This window comes from Balaenoptera ricei, chromosome 5 (assembly GCF_028023285.1).
Source record: "Balaenoptera ricei isolate mBalRic1 chromosome 5, mBalRic1.hap2, whole genome shotgun sequence".
In the NCBI taxonomy this organism is placed as follows: domain Eukaryota; kingdom Metazoa; phylum Chordata; class Mammalia; order Artiodactyla; family Balaenopteridae; genus Balaenoptera; species Balaenoptera ricei.
In genome coordinates, this window is record NC_082643.1 from 922,539 (window position 1) to 949,305 (window position 26,767).

General features: G+C 37.4%; 1 protein-coding gene and 1 long non-coding RNA gene across 4 annotated transcripts in view; both read right to left on the bottom strand.

Annotated features, from left to right (window-relative positions):
- Nucleotides 1–26,767, bottom strand: part of PDGFC (platelet derived growth factor C) — a 219,344-nt gene that overhangs the window by 94,479 nt on the left and 98,098 nt on the right. The gene's annotated exons all lie outside the window — the stretch shown is intronic.
- The window catches only part of LOC132365720 (uncharacterized), a 117,305-nt gene continuing 97,633 nt past the window's right edge, over nt 7,096–26,767 (bottom strand). The window contains exons 2-3 of the long non-coding RNA XR_009503204.1: nt 8,588–8,648; nt 7,096–7,155 (exon numbers count right to left, since the gene is read on the bottom strand). This is a non-coding gene — a long non-coding RNA (uncharacterized LOC132365720). The remainder of the gene's footprint in view (nt 7,156–8,587; nt 8,649–26,767) is intronic.

A 26,767-nucleotide genomic window follows, 5' to 3' on the forward strand; every position in this document is an offset into this window, starting at 1 on the left:
TACATATTTCAGAGGTATTTTAGAGCAGTAGCTTATATCAAGAGTCCTTCTCATTTTGGCAGCTAATATTTTTTTTAATGAATTAATTTTTTCCAATCAAATTTATTAAAATTTATTATTTGCCCCATTCTGTCTCAAAAAAGAAAAAAAAAAAGAGTGCCTTATATCATCCACAGCACTGTTTACAAATATAACAGTGTTTACACTTTCATATGCGTAAACTACATGGCTACTAAAAGATCTGAATTCTATTTTTATATCTTCAGTCAAAAAAGCTCATGGCTAAAACGTATATACTTAGATTGTGTTTACATCTTTATTTTTTCCTTTATAGTTCACAATTCCATTAAACTATAATTAAGCATAATTTAAAGGCTGAAAATCTAGGCCTTATTTGTGGTAAAAGAATTGTAAATTTCCTTTTAAGTTAAATTATTTTAAGTTAAATTGCTGCTCCCCCAAAATCATCTCAGAACGCAGTGAGGTTTGCCACCAAATACATATGATTTGCACACGACTGTCAACGTTACATGTAAATCTCAAACAACTAGGCCTATAATCGAAAAGAAAAAAAAAAAAAGAAGCAACAAAGAGTAGTATCTACCAAAATAAGACTTTGCATTCGTAGTTCAGTTGCTTAAAAAATCATCTTTCCAAACCCAGAACTTTACTAGGATTTTAGGGATGAGACAAGTACCTATTTTATGACTACTTTATTGAACATTTGCTTTTCCTAAACAATGGACAGTACACTCAAAGAAAGTACCGAAGAAATCAAACAAATGTAAGTCAGCAATCATTAACGTATTTACAACATGCTCCTTGCAATGCACCCTCAACAAGAATAAGCCTTGTTCATCCAGATAAGTCTTGTTCATCCAGATAAGACAGCATGAAAAGTGAAAATATATATATAAACACTAAATTTTAAAAATTAAAATTAACACCATTTCATATTATCCTTCCCAACCCTCCTTGAGGTCAGTATTGAAAACTAACATGAAATAACAACAGAAAAGGAAAAGAAGGGAGATTAATAATGTGAATACTGTAAAACTGTTGACTATGTATGTTCACATACAATTCAGTTATGAAGAATCATTACACATCTGTATGAATTCAATAAGTTAACAGTAAAACCAAAGCAATTTCATAATATTTGCCATGCATTTCACACTGTTAGCCCCTTTAAAAGTATATGTATTAAGAACGAAAGAGGGAAGGAGTAAGAGAATCATGAAAAGCAATAAAAAAATTTAATGCTTGAAAAGCTGTATTATTTAAAAAGATAACATCAAAAAAGAAGTTTTGTAGGGACTTCCCTGGTGGACCAGTGGGTAAGACTCCACGCTCCCAATGCAGGGGGCCCAGGTTCCATCCCTGGTCAGGGAACTAGATCCCACATGCACGCCGCAACTAAGACCTGGAGCAGCCAAAATAAACACATAAATAAACATTAAAAAAAAAAAAAAGTCTGTGGACAAGATATAATTCCTAAAGAAAGAGGAACCATCCATGTCCTTCTCCATGCTAATGCTTTAAGTTGGCTATAGCAGAAAAGACCTGGAGGATTAAGAATGAGGTAAAAAGAAAGGCCTCCAGTTTTGGTTTAGCTTTAAGGTCTGAAGAATTCCGGTTCCTGTTCACATAGGGAGGGCGTAGGGATGTGTCCCCATAAACTGGTAGATTTCACAGGTGTCTTATGAGATTTCTGATGCGTTTACTTCCAAATATATGTTATCTTCAAATTGCGCTAGAAAAGGTATTTCTGTAATAGTCAGGTGCACCTATTTCCAAATCCCTCCTGGTCTTATTTGTGCTTTGGTCTGTTCACTATTTTTTCTTTTTTTTTTTTTTGCCTGTGATAATCCTTCTTTATCTTAATCTTGCTAGTTTTTTATACGGCTATTTCCATTTTCAATCTCACTAACTCTTAATTAACAAATTTCACTTTTAACAAAAGTTAGTTAAAATCATTTAACATATATATACATGCACACATACATATGTATATGTATTTGTTGCTAGTTTCACTGGCTCCATAAATTGGCCCTTTTTACCTAGAAAATCCAGAGTAATCTCACCTAATCTTACTTGATTCTGTAGAGAGAACGTATACTTGAACTCCACAGCGCAAACAAATCTCTCTCCATAAATTCCAAACTATATAGAAGTACCTTGTTTTCATGCTTAATAATTTAAATTCTGACTAAACACAAAAGTACAATACTACTTAATACAATAATACAAAAAAACGGAGACTCAAGTTTTTGTTTTCTTATTGGCTCCGTCTAGTTTCCCATACTTTAAAACAATAGCAAAATAAAACAAAGACAATCAAAAAAAGTTAGTGTTGTCTACCTCAAACTGTTTACAAATTGCAAAAATAAATGTTCACTAAGGAAAAATAAAAGAAGAGATTGCTATATTAAGTAAGCCATAAAAAGAAATGCAATTATTTAAAATATGCCCATTTGAAGTTCTTGAATTTATTCCAGAAGATAATCATTTTATTCCTCAAGGGAATGAATAGTCAAAAATCATAGGGCTTCCCTGGCGGCACACTGGTTGAGATCTGCCTGCCAATGCAAGGGACACGGGGTCGAGCCCTGGTCTGGGAAGATCCCACATGCCACGGAGCAACTGGGCCCGTGGGCCACAACTACTGAGCCTGCGCGTCTGGAGCCTGTGCTCCGCAACAAGAGAGGCCGCGATGGTGAGAAGCCCGCGCACCACGATGAAGAGTGGCCCCCACTTACCGCAACTAGAGGAAGCCCTTGCACAGAAACGAAGACCCAACACAGCCATAAAATAAATAAATAAATAAATAAATAAATAAATAAATAAAACCCCAAAAGTTAAAAAAAAACGAAAAAAAAATCATATATTGAGAACCTATTATGTTTCATGCGCTGTACCAAGGGCTTGGGACATCAGAGCAAGACAAAGCCTTGTCCTCTTAATGTGACAACTTCTAGGACTGTAATTTAGTATCATTCCTAGACTAGGTATTCTAGTAAATACATATTCAATTATCAAAACCCACTTCAGATGTCACCTTTGATGGAATGTAATCCTTAATTCCCTTTGTACATCCCTTTAGGGCTGCATTTTTTAAATTTTATTTTATTGAAGTATAGTTGATTTACAACGTTGTGTTAATTTCTGCTGTGCAGCAAAGTGATTCAGTTATACCTATATATACATTCTTTTTTATATTCTTTTCCATTATGGTTTAACCCCAGGAGGCTGGATATAGTTCCCTGTGCTATACAGTAGGACCTTGTGGTTTATCCTTCCTATATAATAGTTTTCATCTGCTAATCCCAAACTCCCAGTCCATCCCTCTCCCACCCCCTCTCCCTTGGCAACCACAAGTCTGTTCTCTCTGTAGGACGGCATATTTTAATCACCACGTGTGGGCTGACGTTTCTTTCTTTTCTGCCACACTGTGAACTTCTAGTGAGGTAGAAAATCGTCTAGACAAAACTGATTTTGAAGTCTGTAACCAGTGTCTAGCTCTGTGCCTGGCACACGGCACCACATAATACATATTGTTAGTATAAAGAAACTTGATATCTTGGAACTTGGCAATAAAACAGTTTCAACATTCCATCCTTCATTCATAAGTTTCCAGAGACTATACATATGAGAATAAGAGGCTTTTACAATGTACATTCCTCCCCAATTAAAGTCCCTTAATTCATATTTTACTCCAAGTTCATCTATTGTAACCTACATATATATTTCAGCTGAAGGTGACAGATTACTCATTACTGAGATTTGCCATTTTCTTAACATACTAAATCATTTTAAAATAAAACGTGTTTTATAATTTTACCACACTGAGAATGCCACAATTATTGTCATTATTTTATCTTAACTCTGAACTATGAATCAGTTGATAATAAAAATCTGTTATTTTGGGACTTCCCTGGTGGCGCAGTGGTTAAGAATCCACCTGCCAATGCAGGGGACACGGGTTCGAGCCCTGGTCCGGGAAGATCCCACATGCCGCGGAGCAACTAAGCCTGTGCGCCGCAACTACTGAGTCTGAGCTCTAGAGCCCGCGAGCCACACTGAAGACCCAATGCAGCCAAAAATAAATAGAGTAATTAATTAATTTTAAAAAATCTTTTATTTTAGGCAAGACACTTGATATCAGGGTTTATTTTTTTATAAACTAGAGATAATCAGAGACTGTTTTAAAGTTCATATGAAATGATGCTCGTATAAACTAACCACCTTGATAATCACAAATCAGTATGTACGTGAAGGAGAAACTGTCCATCATATTCGGCCTAATTCAAACACAGTGAGAAAGAAAATTTATTATCAGGTATCCAGTTTTTCTGATGTTAGTAAATAGAAGATTGCTATGGAAGATAATGCAAAATGGGTCAATATGTATAAGGAATCCAGTTTCACAAAGATCGAACTGATGAAGCAAGAAGCAGTAATTTTTCGGCAGTGATGCAAATCTCTGATCCCTTCTACAGGTTGATTGAAGAGGAGGAAAGAGGATAACATTGTAGAAATTATGCCATTTCTTTGACTTGGCACTATCTCTAAAAAGAGGTTTGAATTCTTTTGTATCTAAAAAGAAGCAAAAGAATTCAGCCATAAGCCTCCTACCTACCTATGAGCAATGGTAAGAAACGAGGGCCCATGTTGAGAAGTTCATAGCAAAACTTCCAAATGCAATGAGGGAAAGTTTGCCCATGAGCATCTACCCAGCATCCCTCCCCCTGCCCACCAGCACCGTGAAGCAGCCCTGGTCGACCCTACCCAGAAATATTCCTGGAAAATCAACACGAGTCCATTTCCCTCAATGCATGGGTGGCTCGAAGGGGCCAATCAGAGTGAATCCAATGGCTTTTTTTTTTCTTCCCTCAACAGCTGGGGATTAGACCATGTTGGGCGCAGAAGTAATGTCCAGAGCTGCTGTAGCCAATAAGCTGTCATATTAGAAGCCAGTCTGATGGAAAAGTCAGTGCACAGAAGTAGACAGGCACACAGCAGTACAGCAAAGTGGAGCCAGATCCCAGCTCAAACCACACAGTAAATTCAGCCCATCTCTGGGCTTCTCAGGTACATGACTAAACAAATCACTTTTTACTATTATTTAAGTTAGAGTTAAGATTTTTACGCATGCGACCAAAATCAAAATGGGCCATGGTTCAGGCCCATTATCCTGGCGTGATTATTACTGGTGTTCCCTGTTCATGCTTGAAAATATCTGGATTAATGTTACAAAGGACACGGCAAGTAAGATCTATAAAGTTCTTCTGCTATTGAGGCACGAGATATAGAAATGGTAATGATTTGACAGCATGGTATTTTAGCCTTAAGGTAGTGGTAAAAATAACCTATTTGGGTTTTATACAATGGGGTATGACATAACATTTTCAGTGAAGGCTCAATTATGGGAGACACACTGGCAATAATCTTCTTACCTCTTACGCTGCAGGATAAATCACCAAGTACATAAACACAGAATCTCCTTAAAGCCTTTACTGCACACCAATTAGTAACGAATATAATTCTATACACACACGTTACACACACCATTACACAGAAACATGTTTAGGCAATGCTATTAGTTTTTATTCTGCATTAAATTGTGCATTATTTTACATACCACAAGGCGGCTAAAACCAGAATGTAGAACAGAGACAAATGAGGAATAAAAGAAACATTCATTTTAAAGATTCACTATTGATTTCATTTTTTCAATATTTAATTGACTCTCCTGTTGAATTAAAACTATTATTCAGTGTAGAAAGTTTACATTAAATACCAGGAGCTCTGAAATATTTTAAGCAGTGAAATGTATTTACGTGAAATATTATGACACACGATTAAGCGCAAATTCATATTACTTAACCTCTAAACAAACAAATATGCTTATTTAAGAAAAGGTATGTCCAATAAAGAACCTAATCCATTTGGAGACTCAGGATCTGTCAGTATATTGTATCTGCTCTGGACGTATAATTTACAACATTCAGATGGAATTTACCAGCAATTTCAAATGTGGAAAGCAGTGACCTATTTCTTTGTGAACACACAATGTCTAGATACAGTAGTGACATTCTGATGGGAAGATATTTAAAATGCATCAAGGAAAATAATAATGAAACAGTAATCAGTACAAACTTACTCATTAAATAAGGCCATTTGTATATGACTTAAGTGAATTTTTAAAGTATGTTTAAAATTCTCTCTTATGTTAAATTCTGAATTAGGCAAAATAAATGATTTCTAGGAAACAATAAAATAGGAACCTGTTGCAGCCTTAATATATTCAACCATCATCAGTGTTGAAAAATGAGACTTTGCTGCTTCCTAATTATATTTATCATTAAAGATGAATGCATATAATTTACAGGTAATGAGCCTATGAGTTTCTTATGAATAACATCCAAAGATAGGAAAAATAATAAATTTGGTCACTTCTACACAAATTGTGTCCTCCCATCTTATGTTTTAAATGTTATTAATTAAACACTCTCAATAATGGAGAGCGTTTGGGTTTGCAGCTCTTTCCATAAGCAACATTTGAGATTTACAAGTTACATCTGCAGCAGGACCTTTGGTTTCAGTAGTCATTCCACATCAAGATAGCAGGAATAAGTGAAAAGCAGTTACACTGGAAGTGATTGCCCTTCACAGGCCACGTTTAGGCAGACTTATGCTCATGAATATTCCAACCATTCTGCCCTGCTGGAAAACATCACCTCCCTACCCCACCCTCCACAGCCAGCAACTGTCCTCAATCATAAAGTGATGTTAGAATGTGTATAAAACACAACTGGGAGACTTAAAAGAAGTGGAAGTCGCAAATTAATAATATCAATAAAACACATAATTTTGGTGGGGAAATAGATTACTTAAATTTTATTTCTCAAAGCAAAGGCATTTTTTAATAATGACCAGGAGATAGCAAATCATGCCAAGCTATTTCATCTCAGCTTATATTATTTTATCATCTAGTTGGGCTATTATAAGGGAGTAAATAAGCACAAACATGAAGATGTCGAATAATTGGCCTGAATATAACCGTTAGCAGAATTCTTCAGCAACAGCTAGTTGTATGACAATAGTTTTAAAATCAAACCAAAGATCCAGAGTCGAGCAGTCTAAAAAGAGGAGCTGAAACACAGAATGGGACAGAGTCAAGAAGGTACATATTTTGAATTTTGAATACAGTTTCAAAGCAGGAACTGAACTGAACGTTACAGAGTCCACTGGAAGTTTCATTTGTGAGGAGGGATGATTCTCTGACACTCCTTATCACTGGTTCCTTCAACATTGTTCACAAATACCTACTCCCCTAGCTTCTGATCTCAGGAAAGACTCTGAGGATACGTCTGTCAGATTGGATGGTGTCAGATGCCACAAGAAGATTAAGAATCCTTCTGCATGGTATTTGCACTGTTTACGTGAGTGTAATCCCCAGCCAGCAAATGGACCAGCTGCATTTGTGACCTCCCAGCAAGGGAACAGACCTGTCTCAACAGAGCATTTCCTTGAAAATTCTTGCCCATGAAATCTGATTTTGATGCTGAAAGCTCTCCACCCATGTTTCCTATAAATCCATCCATTCCTCTTCTGAAAGAAATCGAACGTTGTCCAAAGAAATGGAACAAAGTTATGGAAACACATGCCCAGGGAGTGAGGGGAAGCAGGAGAAAACTAACAGGAGAAAAAGTACAAATTGTACTTAATTTAATTACAGCAACTGTAGTAATACTAATTATCTTGACATGTGGCCATCTCTCACTCTTATTTTCCAGTAGAGATCAGGCTTTTTAAAGAAAGATATTCATAACAGAAGCCTGAAGAACAACTACACTAATCACTTAAAACACATGATTTAAATTTACAGAGATCTATTCCTACACAGCCACACAAACCGTCAAAATATTTATTTTATAGCAGTCATCATACTTTCAAATTTGATTGCAATGTTGTAATCCTGTTAAAAGTCAACCGGAACAAAAGATTTATGATGGGGAAGCAACATACCGAGAAAAAGCCCCTGATATAAAAAAAATGCATTAAGACTTTTACTCAGGAATTAACAAGAAGCTTTTATTCGGTAAGTTCTGCCAAAGAAAGTAAGTATCAATGAAGGATGGAAAAAAACTCTTAAGAAACACCAGAATAATCAATTACACTTTGAAAAACACCCTGCTACTCTCTCTACACCATAACAGCCAAATAATATGCCAGGGGACGTTCCCTTGAACACATCAGAGAATACACAACTGAGAACAGAGACGTTTCAGTAAGCATGCTGCAGTTTGCAGACTATTAGGAATATGAAAACAGCCCTGAAGCAGTGGCACAAGTGGACAGACATTTAGAAGTACAAGGATGTGAGAGGACTCCCGCTATGAAAGGAAAACAGTCAAGTCTACACTTGCTCGTGTCGAAGAATCAGGTAAGAATGTGATCCCACCTAAAGAAATTCTCTGCTTTAATAGGGTTCATTGTATAAACCTTAATCACGTGAGATTATGTCAAGCGTGTATAAGGAAAGTTTAAAATGGAGAGTAAATAAAATATATGTTCCGCTTACCTTTTAAATGTTTTTTCTCCTCTTTTCTATGCCAGTCCAGATGCTTGGGGATAGTTCCTCCCTGCCAGTAGATGGAGATAGTAAAATTGAGTCTTTTGGTGACCTCAAATCCTAAGCTAGGGGGTTCAGAATCTTCAGTTTCAGATTTTGGAAGTAAAAATAGTTTGAATGATTGAGAAGACGCACAAAGCTTGTAATAAGTGTTATTTGAGTCAGTCAAATGAACTTGTATTCATGGTCATTCGTAACAATCTATAAGGGAGAGGTCTTGGCTGGCATAGAAAAAAATTAAAGAAAGAGCATTATTTTGTAGGATATATTCCCTTAACGCTTCATTCTTCCCAGATCTTGCGCATTTACTCAACTAGTATTTATTAAGCAGCTACTCAAAATTGCAGGTTACAGACCCGATGTTTCCGTATACATTATCTCTTTAATATTTTTAACTACCCTGTGAAGTAGTAATACCTATCCCCTATTATCTTGTCCCAGAAACTGTATTTTTAAAAGTTCCAAATGGTGAGCTGACTCTTGCTTGCCAAGGTTCTGTGGTCCACACGACGCTTAGTTAATGGCTTCTCAGATTTAGGCAGAATTAAGTTTCTCCTTCCTACTGATAAAGGGACCTTGAATCTACCCCTTATCCTCTTCACAAGTAAAATCTAGGTTTCAATATTCTTCGTTGTCCTGTTGTGCCTCGATTTCAACATAACACATTCTGGGAAACTAGGGCATTATACAACCACTTAAACAAGAGTAATACCAAATTTGTTCGAGAATGACTGACTAAACTAAAACCACTCTCTGTATACAAGTCACTGTAGTCTTTCTGCTCAAATGAATACACTAATATTTATATACTTCTTTCTAGTTCTTATAAATGATGCTCAGATTACAAAATGTTTTCTTATACACAGGTTTCTTCCGGCTACCTCAACAGCCTGAAAGACCAAATGTATTACGCAAACTTTATTATTGTAAAAATAGAGTTGGTCGTCACAGTAAGTTGGCCATATAATTTCTTGCCCAAACCAACACATTTTTAAGCCTGAAAGAGGGCAGTATTATTAACTGTGTCAGGACCACAGATATAAACCAGGACGGTCCCCAGACAACCTGGGCAATTGGTTACCCTAATGACAAATGACAGCATTAACCTTCAATACAGGTCTTTTGTGTCTAAATCAGGAAATCTTTCACCCTGAACATCTGTGCGATGAATTCTTAAGTGTATGTTTTCCTCTTATCATCTTTAGTCAACTCAGCACACCGAGTAGAACTTTTTGTTTTCATAAACTTGGTAATACCTATTACTTTCACTGTACTTTATTTCAAGGTAAGTTAAAACGACAAAACAGCAAAAATCACAATCCTAATAACTTTCTCTGTTTAACCACTTTTTAACGGGTTGTTTGTGAGGTCTTTCTAATACTACCAAGGAATCGGGAGACATTTTTACCAATTATTGCTGATTTGCTGGATTCTAGCTCCATTTCAGTGCTTGGACCAATAAGTTTGACATTAATTCTACCTCTAACTATAAACAGCTTCCAGAATTTGGTACTCCTTAACAAATGATAAATTCCTTATTAATTGGGAGAAGATAAAAGATCAATTAAAAGGTACTTTAATCCATCGACCGATGAATGGATAAAGAAGATGTGGCACATATATACAATGGAATATTGCTCAGCCATAAAAAGAAATGACATTGAGTTATTTGCAGTGAGGTGGATGGACCTAGAGTCTGTCATACGGAGTGAAGTAAGTCAGAAAGAGAAAAACAAATACCATATGCTAACACATATATATGGAATCTAAAGAAAAAAAAATGGTCATGAAGAACCTAGGGGGCAAGACGGGAATAAAGACACAGACATAGAGAATGGACTTGAGGACACGGGGAGGGGGAAGGGTAAGCTGGGATGAAGTGAGAGAGTGGCATGGACACATATACACTCCCAAATGTGAAATAGATAGCTAGTGGGAAGCAGCCGCATAGCACAGGGAGATCAGCTCGGTGCTTTGTGACCACCTAGAGGGGTGGGATATGGAGGGTGGGAGGGAGATGCAAGAGGGAGGAGATATGCGGATATATGTATACGTATAGCTGATTCACTTTGTTATAAAGCAGAAACTAACACACCATTGTAAAGCAATTATACTCCAATAAAGATGTCAAAAAAAGAGAGAGTGCTTGAACTGGTTTTAAAAGTTTAGCTCTTAATTCTCTTAATTTTTAACTCAGGGAAATGGACAGTGTAGTTTACTATGGACCCAAAAATAAAATAAAATTTAAGTCAAAAAAAAAATCAAAAAAAAATAAAAGGTACTTTAGCATTAGGGTTAAAAAGTACAGAAAAATGAAGCTATACTAAAAGTAAAAACTGCTTACCTTTCACAGTGAGTGCTGTCTCACGTATATATTCATTTACTTATTTGATTATTCAATTTTTAAAGTATTTGTGTGTAATTTCATTAACAAACTCCAAAAGATCACGGATGTTGCTTAGGTTTTTGTTTTGCTTTGTTTTCATTGTTTGCTTTTTTCTCTAAGGTAAGGTATCCACCCCCCCCAAAATAACACAGCACATCCCCCAAAACAGACACTTAATAAATATTTGTTGACTGGCTGAGCTGTCCGGAGTAAAGGCCCATGTTTCAGCTGCAAACACATTTACAAAGAAAGTTCAGTAGATAAAAAGGATGGCATGTGGGTAGACTCCTGGCACATTGCTGCTTTCTGAAGATCTCTGGCCTTTAGAAGAATCAACCCAAATCCTTCACATTATATGCAAAGACGCCAGCAATCTACTGCCACGCCATCAAAGCTGTTTCTATGGAATTGAGTTATACTAAATGCATATTTGGAATTACTTCACCGTATCTCTGAGATCTCTAAAAGAAACCTTCAAGCAACTGTAAGATTTCATTCATAGAGCATCATATTCGGGGAAGAAACTCTCTTTCCCTTTCTGAAATCAAAAGTCAAGTACCTATTTTAAAAAATAAAATCCCCATTCTCTTGGTCAGACTTTAGAAACACATATATACGAAACACGGACAAAGTTGAGATTTTCACTTCACAATTCCCTTTCTGACACGATTCCAAGATCAAAACGTGTTTTAGTTAGCTTTATGCTTTCATTTTTCTGTGCCAGATGAGAGGTATAAAAGGTAATGTTAAGAACTGATTGTGAGCATTACGGAATGGTGGGATAATACAATAGCACCATTATGGCGAAGAGCATGATATAGGCTGGTCTATACAGAATATAATAATGTAGGAAGTTGTTGAGACAAAAAACAAACCTTGATATAATTTGCTAAATAATGCCTATAATCCTCTGTTCCTTTACAATTGCTCCAATTATAAAACTAGGATTCCTCAAGAATGTTGAACTGATGAACCAAGTATAACAAGAGCTATTTTTTGATCCTTTTAAACTGTGGCTTGAGAAAGTCTTGAGAATCTGATGAAAGATATGAATGTTCAAGCCAGAAAATTATATATCTAAATACAGACTCTCATAATTTTCACAAAATAGCATATAATTTCAGAGTATCCATCCAGCCCCTAGAAACTATCCATGCACCTTTTATCTATGAAATCAAGGCTAAGAAGGCTTTGCTCAAAAATAACTTGTCCATTATAAAGCAAAACAAACACAGAATCATTTTGATAAAACAGCATCAGTGCAAAAAAGCAAACAATTTAGCAATCAGGGATGAAAAAAGAAAATTATTCTGAAAGACTAACTTGAGTTTTGGAGTAAATAAAATATATACGTATGTATACATACATACACACACATGTATACATATATACACACACATACACATATAGTAGGTGTAGCATGTTTTTTACATAAAAATAATGACAATATTTCAGACCTCCAGTGCAACTGTATAAAAGTGTTTAAAATATTTCCTGGAAAAGTGTATCTAAAATGCGTAATTTAGAACAATCTAAGAATTCTTTACATTCACTTTTCAGTGATATTCTTCAAATATTCTCTTTTCTGGAGAAATTTTAAAGATTTGTTATCAAGAAATGTATACAAAAACAGAAATAGACTCACAGACAAAGAAAACACATTATGGTTACCAGAGGGGATAGTGAAGGAGTGGGGAAGATAATTAGGAGTTTGGGATGAACACACACACACTACTATGTATAAAACAGATAAACAAGGTCCCACTATATAGCACAGGGAACTATATTCAGTATCTTATAATAACTTATAATGGAAAAGAATTGGAAAAAGAACACATATATGTAAAAGAAATGTATACATAAAAGAATATAAGATAGTATTTTAACAAGAAGGATTGTTTACTATAGTAGTTTATAAGTGCAAAGGACAGAGCAGTTACCAATGTTTGAGCGATAATTGTGGACAAGTAACTCTCAGGCACTCACGTGAACTGTCCTACAGCAATACTGTCAGGGAGTTAGTAGAAGGAAAGAAATCATAAAGAGCAGAGCAGAAATAAATGACATAGAGACAAAGAAAACAATAGCGAAGATCAATGAAACCCAAAGCTGGTTCTCTGAGAAGATAAACAATATTGAGAAACCTTTAGCCAGACTCATCAAGAAAAAAAGGAGAGGACTCAAATCAATCAAATTAGAAATGAAAAAGGAGAAGTTACAACTGACACCACAGAAATACAAAGGATCCTAAGAGACTACTACAAGCAACTATACGCCAAAATGGACAACCTGGAAGAAAGGGACAAATCCTTAGAAAGATACAACCTTCCTAGACTGAACCAGGAAGAAATACTGTTAGGGAGACTCTGGTATCACTGCTCCACCAAGGAGAACACTTCTAACTTCTAACAACACATCATGAGCACAGAGAATAAAAAAATGGTATTTATGAATGTGCCCCCCCTGCCCCCAGGGAAGATGCTCCCACCTGGGCATGGGTTGATAACAAAGCTGCCTTCTTCTGGGGCAGCTGTAACTGTCCCCTTAGGGTGGGTAGTGACAGGAGTTCACGTATTTTGAAATGGGCTGTGGTTCTCCTGAGCCATGCAGGGGGTCAGATAGCACGAAACAGATCTAATTCAATCCTAGATCTTTGGTGACCGAATTGATAGTGATTCATTTTCAGAAGATACTTAAGACAGCATTAGAAATTTTCATCTACCTTTGGTTTTAACAACCCAAAAGCCCGTTCAGTCAGGCTGAAAAGCAGTAACACAAAGATTGCATATGCTGTTATTTTTTGCTTCTTCAAGAAGTGTTATAATGTAATTAAAATCTTTCACCAGACTTTCTATTTCATAAGGGAGATTAGAGAAAGTTTAAAAACACAACAGTACTGTATATATTTAAGTTCTCTGTAGGTAGTTGAATATTTTACTCAATCATATTAACTAAAACAGTTTTTTCTTGACAAATGTACAGTACGTAGGTTCTTTCTTCAGTGAGCATGGTACAGAAAATGTATGGGAAAACAGTGCACGGTGAGTACAAATTAAATCAGCATTGGATTCAGGCCCATGTAAGGCTCTGGAATCATCATCATTCTCTACTTGTCTCTGTCGAGTGTAAGTGAGGTGGAGAAGAGACTTCAGAAACTGTGATCTCCTTCGTATCTTTCATATTCTCCTACTCCATAAAAAGTATAGCACGCAGTAGAGTATAAACAGTCCAACATAATAAAAGTCCTAAAAAGCAGTTAAATTATAATTTAAAAAATGTCTTCACCCCCAAATTTCATGTTTTAGTCAAGAATAAAATACCTTAGCATGCATATGAAGCTGACATGTTTAGTAAATCATGGACAGAACATATTCTAAGTAGAATTAGACTTCAGAGCTATGCCTAAATGTTGCAGTCAACAAATATTCATTGACCGTCCACTGAGTTCAGGGCATAAGACAGGAGCCCGGCTGCTGCAGCCTGGTGGGCCCGGGCTCACTGCTCCACACTTGGGTGTCACTTACTTGAAGTACAACGCGCTAAGCAACAATGCTAGGTGACCCTTCTACCTCTTGAACTAAGTGACTTTGAAAGGCATAGCCTAAGTCTCCATAGTCACTTAAGGTCTCCGTTTGCTTCAGGAGACAGTGGTGGCTGGTGATGGTCCAGGTGGAAGTTGGCAGAAGCGCTACGTGGACGTCACGGCCAAGGCCAAGTGTACACGCCTATCAGTTCAAGCGAACCTAGCCACCAAGCGTCCCACAGCCGGCTCTGACCTGAAGAAAAGCAGCAAATCATCTAGAGAAGGCTTAGAGAATTGACAGATGCTCACTGTAACCTCAGGGGGTTCCTGTTTTAAGTGATATGTCTCTCTTGCTGTTCACAAGCATGTGATTATAGCTAGTTTTAGTATTTTAAACAGAGTTCTTAAAATTAAAACCATAAACCCCCAATATGACAGAACTGATGCAGTGTTAAGAATCTACGGAAGTGTCAAAGTAAAATGTGAAAGTTAAATTCAAGCCCAAAAGACCAAATCATGGGATTCGCTGACAAAGTAATGTCACGTGAAGAAACTGCATGAATAAATATTTTGTGGCAATAAAGGCAGGATATTAAATACTATGAATGTCATGCAACTCCCAGCCAGACCTGTCATTAAAAAGAAAAAGGAGCATTTTGAAAGTTCAAATGGAATATTTTTAGCTAACGTAAAACTAATTCTTGAGCTGGGAACTTAATTCTTTCATAGGTCATTTTAAAGTCAAATAAAATTTTATTACTACAAAAACAAATTTTTTCTCAAAATGATTCCTGTGGAAACACTGCTATTTAAGGATTATCTGTCACCAGCTTTGAAAATGTAAGTGCATCTGTTAAAGAATCAATTTAATAACGTTTTACAATGAACAAAAAACACCCCAGGAAAAAATGGATATGTAAAAATAACTCTCCAAAATTAGAAGCATACTATTTTTTCATATATTTTCAGAGACTGATTTTATAATAGTTTGCTACCGACCACCAATGGGACGATATGACAGTTACCGATTGCTCTTTTAACTGCTTCATTTCATTGTGCTATCTGGCACCACTTTCTACTTCCTTTCCTACTTTAGATATCTTAGATGCTACAGAAGTGCATCCTCTTCTACCTAGAGTTCCTTCTTCTCCAAGAATTTGTCCTCAGTATTCTTTCTACGTTCTCAAATCCTGGGCGACCTTACTTCTTGGACTGAAGTCAGTATCTTCCACAAGCATATGCTCTTTGAATCTAGAGCAGTAGCTCCGAACTCTCTCTCAAGCCACAAAATCACACTCCCAAGTGTCTGACTAGTCCTGTAAATCAATATATCCTACTCCAAACTTACGTATAAGGTCTAGATCCTCTTCTACTTTTTTTTTTCTAATTTCTATAAACGGAATCACCATTTCACCAGCCAGTTAGCCTCTAAATCTCCTTATTTTTTACTTTAACTTTTGTGTGTGACACTACATGGCCAATTTAATATGATTGAGACGATTTTAAAATAAAACGTGGCCTAGGACGCGGTTAGTGCTCAATACATACTGGTTACTATCGTGTCTGCAACTGTCTTCGGTATGGATTACTCAGTTTGATCAGACAGCAATCTGCCTCTTCCTGTTCTGCGACCAGAGGTTTGCCCCCTGCGACTAACAGCATATTTGTGTACTACTTGTACACACCTATAAGTGAAACAAATCTTCTATATTAAAATCAATACTGATAATCCCATACCTCCTTAAGGAATAAACTTAGGAAGTAAACATATTTCAGCAAATATGCCTCTTCATGTCTGGTTTTATCAGAGTGAATTTTTAAGTGAACACAATTAAGAGGGAAGCTGTTTCTGATCTTTTTAAAACGTTGGTATGGTTTTTTCACACACACATACACAAAAGTTTAATATTAGTAGTCAAATTTTGAGTCTTTCACGTCTTATTTAAGAAACTATATCTTATAAGGTCGAAAGGATATTCTTTTATATTTCACCCCTGAATGTTTCTTAAAAAAGGTTTTTGTGTATGGTATGAATCATGTCTAATTTCATTAATTTTCCCATATGGATGGACAATATTCTAAACATTTCTCTATTCTCTGTCTCACAAATCAAATTGCTGTATGTATATAAATCAATTTCTGGTCTTTTTGTTCTTTTTCATTGTACTGTGTGCCTATTCTTGTACAAAAACACCATATGGTTATTACGTCTTTATAATACGCTTTACTGCCTTGGCTACTTACTCATGGCCCTTTACATCTTTACATCAGTTTTCAGATTAGCTAATCAAGTTCCATGAAATTCTACAAGAATTCCACTGACATTATGCTGAATTTATAAAATGATGGGAGGATACTTTACGTAACTGTAATGTTAAATTCGCCCACCAGTAAGCATGGTATTTCTCTCTTCATTTATTTACAGCTTATGTGTTCCTTTCTTTTTAAGACTATTTGAACAACTCCAAAGACAGCTACTGAAAAGGTAAGGAACAAGCATAAAACTGCTGGTAAGTGTTCTCCCGTCAGCTAGGAAATGCCAGCGTCAGATCTGTGACAACATCCCAAAGCCAAATCCAAGGGTAGGGAATCAAAACAGATGCACAGCGGAGAAAGTAACCGCTGCATACGGCCCTCAAAACCATCAGCTGCCAAAGTGTTCTAAATCTTGGCTCGCTCCCATCTCCAGAAGAGACACTGTCTCCCTTACGCCGCCTGCACAGCCTTAACAGTTCTCCAGCTACTATTTCAATACAATTTCAGTTATCTTCCCAAAGGTCTCACACACCTTCTTTCAGATGTACTGAAAGGCAGCAGTTGTGAAGTTGTCACGAATAGGAGTTTTTCACGCTATTTACAATGGCTTTTTCATCCGTTGCTTTCAGTGTTTTCCTCAGTACTTATCTGAAATCATCTTATGTTAACAGGCATTTGCTTCACTGCCCTTCTCTCCCTTCCAGAAGGTGGGTCCCTTGAAAGCTGGCATCCTGCCTGGACTGTTTATTGCTACCTTCCCAGCAACTAGAGTAATACATTGTCCATAGGAAGTACACAGTATGTATCTGTTGAATTAGTAAATTCATATTCATCTAACAATATGCCTTAAATGTAACTATACAATAGTCAGACTGTCTTAACAGTTTTATAGTTTTGTGATCCTGTTATCCACGAAGAGGATACCAAAAGGACTGGCGTCATAGCCAAACCAGGAAAGTCTACTGAACAAAAATGATTGACTTACTTCCCCGGTTCAGGCCTCCTCCTACTTCTTCCCTTCACTTTTTTCTACCCATTTATTACACTTTAAAGAGTCTTTTTTTTCTCTCTCTCATTTTACCTTAATAGGATTTTCTTTTTCCTCTCCCCATTTATCTCACCCAAAGGAATTTCATTAGGACAAAAGTTTAGAGTGTTTCACACAAATTTCATAGTGTTATAAAGCCCCAAGGCTGAAGTGAACTTAAAGCAATGTTTTTGTCTTAAATATGGAATGAAAAGGTGAACACAACACAGCATTATCTTCTGCTTCTAAGAACTTTCCTCTCCAGCACGCTGTCTCTGTGAAACTCACTCTTCCCCATAATCTTCTTGAAGATGTTATCCCTGCCGTCTTTAAATGGCTTTTATTCTCTTCACCTACAGATAAATTGATATTACAAAGTTGTTTCCACAAGGCTTATTACAAACTTATTTTTTTAAAAGAGAAATATGGAATGAGTGCTTCAAAAGAATGCTCAGCCCCTATGCCACTGATACGTAAACACCATGAAGATGAAGAAATCCTTAATACAGAGCCACTTCCTATGGGGAACTAAATGACTTTCTCACCCGTCCATGTTCACACAGTATTCCAAAGTCTAGTCCAATTTTAATGCCATTTATTTGTATATTCTATCTTGCTATAGTTCTATGACAACAAAAGCTATGCTTTATAAAACGGTTGCAAAGTTTCTTTGAAGAAACTGGACAAAGGAAACAGTAAAGGGGAAAAGATCATAGAAAACACTGAATGCTGAGTGATTCAAAATACTAAAAGTCAACGTGGAGGAAAATCCTGTAGGTCAACAGAATAACGGTTCACAGGCAGAAGCTTTTTTGTGTCGAGTGTACGGTGCAAAGAAAACCAACGTGGGGCGGAAAAGGCCATAATGCTCATTATTCCTTCCAATAAACCGCTCAGTCCGTAGTAGCAGCTGCAAATTCTCTTAGGGAGATGCCAACGCGAGAGTTTTAATCAGCTGAGGATGGGAAGTGTGTAAGAAGTTCCTTGCAAATAGTAGCAGGAAGAAAAGAGACAAACGGAAGGAACTGGAACAAATCTAGGCAATTTATAGACGAAAAAACCTAAAAAGGATTAGATTTAAAACTATTTTCCTGGTAAAGACTGTAAATCATGAAAACAAACAAGCAATCACAAGGGCCCAGTTAAGGCTAAACAAGAAGTTACTGTGTCATTCTGAGTTTTTGTTTTACACTTTTGGTTGAAGGTAAGAAATGGTGCAGGTATAATAATTTTTAAAAAGTGAATGAAGAAATTGACTCTTTTAATGGGCCATGCATAAGAGAACTCATCTGTTACAACTGTCTTCTATTTTAAAACTTTCAATCATTTTTGCTCAATACCTATATATTTAGGTGTTTGTTTATGGATTAATATAAAGCGTGTTTAAATATTTAATTCAAGTGAAAATGAGTTAAGACACACTGTAGGAAAATTTATTAAAGAGAATATACTGCTTAAGTACTTTAGCCACAAGGTTAAATAAAAGCTACTTTTTAAAAAGTTATAGGCTAGGCAATAACACTTCAGTATTATTGTAAATGAACATCAGAATCCTGATCATGTGGGTCCATATGAAAGATAAAGGTGTCACCAAAGATGTATCAATTGCAGGCTTTTAACTTACGCACCTGTGCCTATCCTATAACGCTGGGGTCTAGTTCTCAAATAGTTTTTCTGATAAATCTACACTTTTTTGGTTCTCAATAATCAAACGGCATATTTTAAAGGAATAAAACTAATTAAAGAATAAATAACAACAAAAAAACTAACAAGGTTATAAAAATAAACCTCTTTAAAAAACCACAAATAAGATCCCTAAACCTCTATTTACCACTTAGATTAAAAATAATAGTTTTGCCCACTCTGGTTATACTTGGGGACCCCTTTAACACAATAGTCACAGCTGCTGTCCTTTACCATGTTTGTCATAAATATGATAATATACTGAAATTTATCTGTACATATACAATACGTTCACACCCACGCACCCGCGTCGCGAAACCCAAGTGTAAACAACGTGCCACAGGTGTGGATTTCTGGGAAAGCAGAGCAATGAGTCCGTGGCCTGAAAAAAGTGCAAACAAGGCTAGGTCTTCAAATCCCGAAACCTGATTAAGGATTTGTTTTTTTGTAGCACACACATTAGCAGACATTTCTGGTGGCACCGCTTTGATGCGTTCCAACTGGAACACGCTGTTGCCTCAGAGCTTCAAGGGGCCAGCGGCAGAGGCGGATCAGCACACAGCCCTGGACCCGTCACCCACAATGACCTCATTCCCCCTGAGCGCCCGGGGCATAGCAGACAGACTCACACATTCTGCAGCTTAAGCTTGGAGGCCTTCACTGTTCTTTACTTGGAGGACATGTGGAAGTTCTATCCCCTTAACTAGACTGGTGATTACTTCAGGCCACAAAATATACCTTAGTGTGTTTTCCTTTTCAACATTCCACGTTAATGCGACTGAATATAGAATTTCAGATGATTCCATCTTTGACAAGGATTGTTCTGCACACAGTAAGCAATTAAACATATGCATTTCAGGATGGCTGTGAATGACAACATTCATTTGGACTGTTAGCCTTTTGTTAAAAAAAACCTCTTGCACTGAAAGAAAGTATATATAATGCTAAATGCACCATGATATTGACAAAATACACAAAAGATTTACTATTTATTATAACTGCCTCCTGTCAAGACTAGGTTTATGCAACTACTCTTCACCCATCAATATCAGCAGCTCACTAGGCATGGATTCAGGAAAAATAAGTTTGACCACAGCTCTCACCCCCAGCTCCCAAAATGAGCATGACTGTCAGCTTCGTTCCTGGCGATCCAGTTCGGAACCCTTGCTCTGGACCACTGTTTCTGAAAGCGTAGTAACTGTACCACTAGAAGGTCTCAGTACGATTTTCGTTAGTACCTTAAAAAGGCACGTTCTTCATTTAACAGTTGATAATTCACTTTAATAAGTATTAACTATACATAAATTATATTTTGTTTCCATGGATATTTCCTACTGCTTCTTTTAAATTTTTATTTATTTATTTATGGCGTGTTGGGTCTTCGTTTCTGTGCGAGGGCTTTCTCTAGTTGTGGCAAGCGGGGACCACTCTTCATCGCGGTGCCCGGGCCTCTCACTGTCGTGGCCTCTCTTGTTGCGGAGCACAGGCTCCAGACGTGCAGGCTCAGTAGTTGTGGCTCACGGGCCCAGTTGTTCCACAGCATGTGGGATCTTCCCAGACCAGGACTCGAACACGTGTCCCCTGCATTGGCAGGCAGATTCTCAACCACTGCGCTACCAGGGAAGCCCCCCTACTGCTTCTTTTAAAGATCTATTCAATTAAGAGAAAAGGTGCTCATGGGACTTCCCTGGCCATCCAGTGGTTAAGATTTTGCCTTCCAATGCAGGGAGTGAAGGTTCGATCCCTGGTCGGGGAGCTAAGATCCCACATGCCTCAGGGCCAAAAAACCAAAACATAAAACAGAAGCAATATTGTAGCAAATTCAATAAAGACTTTAAAAAGGGTCCACATCAAAAAATCTTAAAAAAAAAAAAAGAGAAAAGTTGCTCAATGTAAGAAAAAATATTTAGGGAATATTTGAGTGAATAATTTAGTGAGTAACAGGTGAGTAAAACCTTGGTCAAAACTGTGAACGGGTGTAATGCAGTGTCAAGTCTGGAATAAAGGCTGTAAGGTCATGAGGGTGGAACCAAAGCTGATGTGTTGTTTTATACGAAAGGTCTAGCACATTCTTTGGACTTATTATGCTCTTAATAAACATTTTTGGAAAGCATATAATGCATAGGTAGGTCTTGTCGCTTGGTAAAAAAAAGAAAAATGTCAGGTTTGAGCAAAAGACAGCAAAATTAAATATGCAAAGTAATTCAATGAATACTAAAGTCCCAGAGCTGCAAAGATCTTTTCTTACTTTTACTAAATTGTTTGAAACTATCACAAGTCATTCCTGGTCAGAAACATGAAAGCCCAGGCTTGTGCATGGATTACAACGATATAACAGATTAGGTGTTTACTGCTATATATGCATATATTGTCACTTGCAGAAGTAGTGATCAGGAGATTTTTAAGACTGAAGAGGGTGTGGCATGACCAAATTCCAGACACGACGTATCTTCTGTATTAAAATCAAAATCAACAGCCTAACGGCCCTTTGGGCATTAGCTCTAATATGAGACATTAAATTACAAGATGTTCAAAAAATGTTGTAAGAATTGTGTAACTGCCCAGTTGTATAATTGTAAACATGTACAGCTGAGTATTATATAGTTAATAAATTGTCTTAAGTGTCATAAATATGGAAAGAAAATTTAATATATACCATAAAGATGACCATTTTCAAAGAATCAAAAGAGTAAAATTATAGATCATAGACCGTATAGCAGTTTTTTAAAAATATTTAAAACATTTATTAAACATCCAGTTTGAAGACTGAAACATAAGAACAACTTTAGTTTAAGGTGGTTTCTAAGACAGACGCTGGAGAACAATGGAGACTCAAATACAACAAAAACTATGACTAGCGAAACAGATCTCACACAATCTGGGGAGAATTTACATGTATGATATAGTCAAGGCAGCTGATATAAAAAATAAATCAGTAGTTTACCTATGATTCAGCTCAAGAAATTTAAAAAGCCTACACACCTGAAAAAAAAAAGAAGGAAGATACTGCATCTTCCCTCCAGCTGCCTCTTGGTCAAAAACATTGGATACGTGCCAGACAAAATAAACATTTCTCTATTTGATAACTTATTTTTGAAATGGCCAGCATCATTTTAGGTGTATGTACTGCCTTTTATGTGCATGACCATGTAGATATTGCAATTATCAGAAAACAAAGCAAAACTAAATGATGAGTGAGAGCAGAATTAAGACCGATGTCAGGGGTTAAAACTGCCATCCAAAAGTTCATTTGTATCTTTTCTTTTTTAGATTTCACATGTTAGTGATATCATATGATATTTGTCTTTCTCTGTCTGACTTACTCCACTTAGTATGAGACTCTCTAGGTCCATCCATGTTGCTGCAGATGGCATTATTCCATTCCTTTTCATGGCCGAGTAATATTCCATTGTATATATGTGCCACATCTTCTTTATCCATTCCTCTGTTGGTGGACACTCAGGTTGCTTCCATGTCCTGGCTATTATAAACAGTGCTGCTGTGGTCACTGGGGTGCACGTGTCTTTTCAGAATGTTATACTGTTCCGAGCAGAGTGCATCCAGGAACATGTCTGGTAAGTGCACACAGTGGAACTTACAAATGTCAGTAATGTCTCCCTTCTGGTCAGAATAACAGAATGAAGACAATGATGATTAAGGGTAGCCCAGCTCACTGGGAACTGGGCTGGATCTAACGCTTATTAACCTTCCTTCTATTTACAGAGTTGAAGAGGGAATGTGACCATGATTCAAGTGGATGCTGAGCCCTTAAAAGTCCACACACCCCGACCTCCAGCAACACCCAGGTCTACCAGATGTCCCTTCACGCAGTCAAGCTAAGTGGTAAAATAAATCTATGGAGACTATCATAAAATCACTGCAGCCCAGGCAAAAGGTAATATTGACCTGACAGATCAGAGGAAAAGGCATCTCAAAAGTGACGGAGCACAGAAACGTGACGAAATAATTTTAAAACTGTTTTACATGATTGTAAAATGAAAAATGGAATCCTGTGGAAGCATGACCCCTGAGCTGTGGGAGAAGCTAGTGGACACAGAATACAAAGGATGGAGAGTCAACCTAAGAATGACAGATGCTCCTGCGGAAGAAAACATGAAGTTGGAACAGAAACAGAATCGAACACGAATGCTTGGCTGTGCAGAGAAAAAGAAAACAAAGCGATGACATTAATAAGCAGATAACAAGTCTCCCCGTGCGTGCCCTTTACAAACTTAATGAAAGACGATCTATTCCTAATCATTTCCCCACAATAGTTTAAATTATAAAAATATAGGGAAAAATCCTAAACTTCAGATTACTTATTCTGTCTACTCTTCCCAACACACCTTTGAAATAACTACTGTATAGTCTCCCATTTAATAGCTGAGCAAACTGAATCACAGAGAATTACACATGACCCCGGCAGGGTTTACAGATGGCACTAAGAGAAGAAAAACTGAGGTGGCCTCCAAAACGGGAGTCACGGTTCACACTGCTGAGGGTCTTGGCTGCCATGATTTCTCCTGATTTCACTGCATAACTCTTTTAAATATGAGACCATAACTGAGATTATGATCCCTTCTTCATAATATAGAATTTCTGGTGAGAACTTTGGAATATGCTAAAAAATAAATATATGCTATTTATCATATTATGCTAGGATAAGAGTAGCTTTATTAAAATTATAAAACTTTGAATTTTTTCTCATCATTAACAGCATATCTTCATTTGCTGAAGCACCATTAAAGCAAAAAATGCCAGTGTAATACCTAAGCACAATACCCTGTCCCCTTATAAGAGTATAAGTTGTTAAGACATATATCTTCAATTCACAGATCAAATATATCTCTATTATGCTTTTCAACAGTCAAAAACAATACCTAATCTAAGAAAGAGTGGCCCACTTATTTAAATGTCTCAAGTTAATCATTTCAATATCACCTAACAATGATATAGCATCTACATACCCTTCTAGGTATGAAAGAAATAGTTTCACTTTTTTAACATTGCTCTCTTTTAATCTAAAAATTACTTATGACAGGGACTTCCCTGGTGGCACAGTGGTTAAGACCCCACACTCCCAATCCAGGGGGCCCGGGTTTGATCCCTGGTCAGGGAACTAGATCCCACATGCATGCTGCAACTAATAGTTCACATGCCACAACTAAGGAGCCAGTGAGCCGCAACTGAGGAGCCCGTGAGCCACAACTAAGGAGCCCATGAGCCACAGCTGAGGAGCCCATGAGCCACAGCTGAGGAGCCCGTAAGCCACAGCTAAGGAGCCCGTGAGCCACAACTGAGGAGCCCGTGAGCCACAGCTAAGGAGCCCGTGAGCCACAACTGAGGAGCCCGTGGGCCACAGCTAAGGAGCTGGCTCAACCAAATAAATATAAATAAATAAATAAAATAAATCTTTTTCAAAAATTACTTATGACAAATTTTACATGGCACATTCAAATGACCATAACTTAATCATTTTAAGTAAATGTTAATGTTATAATAGGGTTAGTGATGCATGGTGTAGGTTATTTTTATAAAAGTTCTTTCTTCCTACTGGACTCCATTCCACATCTTGCCGAAACTGTATATTGTAATCAAGTGTCCGCTGAGCAAATACTATAAGGCAAGCCTTGTTGGGAGGTAAAAATAGAAATCCCGGTGCTGTACGGGTGCACAGTCAGGAAGGGCGGCAAAGCAGAATACCCTCCTTCACGCTTGTATTCAGTGCAACCTAACGCTGGTTACAAACCCCGAGTGCCAAGAAATTCAGAAGGAGGGAAAGCAGGATAAGTGGACCATGCTGTTTCGTCCCCTGACACCATCCCCTTGGGGATCCTCAAGCCACCCTACCCTCCATCCACATCCAGATCTTCTTGCTTAGTTAATTCTATTCACCCTTCAGCTCTCCTCTGCCCACGGAGACTGCCCCTGGTTCTCCAGGGTGGGACAGGACCCCTCGCGGAGCACGCGATACTGAGCGTGTCTTTCTTTCACAACACATACTGGAAGTGCACCTGGACTCATCAGCTCTTTGCTGCCCACCAACCCAACCGGGAGGTACGTTCCTCTGGCACAGACGGCACTGGCCCTACCACTGCTCACTCCAAGACGTACCCCTGGGCCCCGTGCAGGGAAAGCACTTAAATATTTGTGCAACGAGCAAAGGGGTGGGATGGATAGACAGTTACCTGGGATTCTGATCGGGGAAAGGAGAGGAGATGAAACGGCCTTTGGTTGGAGAGGGTGGGATGGGGGAGTGGGTACTCTTATCGAGTCATCACGGATTGGCTGGGAAAAGTAGGATGCAACCAAAATACGGCAGAATGGATTCTACCAAACGTGAAATTCACCACAAAAATGATTTTAAATTATAGTTCACAAATCTGTTTAAATAATATCATCTTTTAAAAACTGAAGTAGAGTTGATTTACGGTGTTGTGTTAATTTCTGCTGTACAGCAAAGTGACTTAGTTATACATATATACACTCTTTTTCATATTCTTTTCCATGGTGGTTTATTACAGGGTACTGAATACAGTTCCCTGTGCTGCACAATAGGACCCTGTGGTTTATCCGTCCTATATGTACTAGTTTGCGTCTGCTGACCCCAAACTCCCAGTCCTTCCCTCCCCCACCCCTCCACCTTGGCAACCACAAGTCTGTTCTCTATGTCTGTGAGTCTGTTTCTGTTTCCTAGATAAATTCATTTGTGCCCTATTCTAGATTCCACATATAAGTGCTATCATATGGTATTTGTCCTTCTCTGTCTGACTGACTTCACTTAGAATGATCATGTCTAGGTCCATCCATGTTGCTGCAAATGGCATTATTTCATTCTTTTTTATGGCTGAGTAATATTCCAATCAATAATATCATTCTATGGCTCAAAAGTATTTGTGGCTTCCCAGTGCAGACTAAAGCAGTACAAAATCACTGGTCCAGTATTCAAAAGCTTTCTGACCTCCATTCCCTCTAACTGGGGTAGAATCTTTGCACAGCCTATAAGTTCCATCTCCAATACTATTCTACAATAAATGAATAGAGCAGGAACTTCAGAATTAAAGAATAATGACTCACCACCAGAAGGAATTCCTGCAAAGCATTTCTATGTTTCCTTTCTCTTTGTATTTCCAAAGACTAACATAGTGCTTGACATCTTATAGGTCCTGAACACTTGAAATGTGTCTGATTTTGAACCGCCTCAAACATTGGCTGAACTATGTGATCATGACTACTTTATATAACATCTCTGTG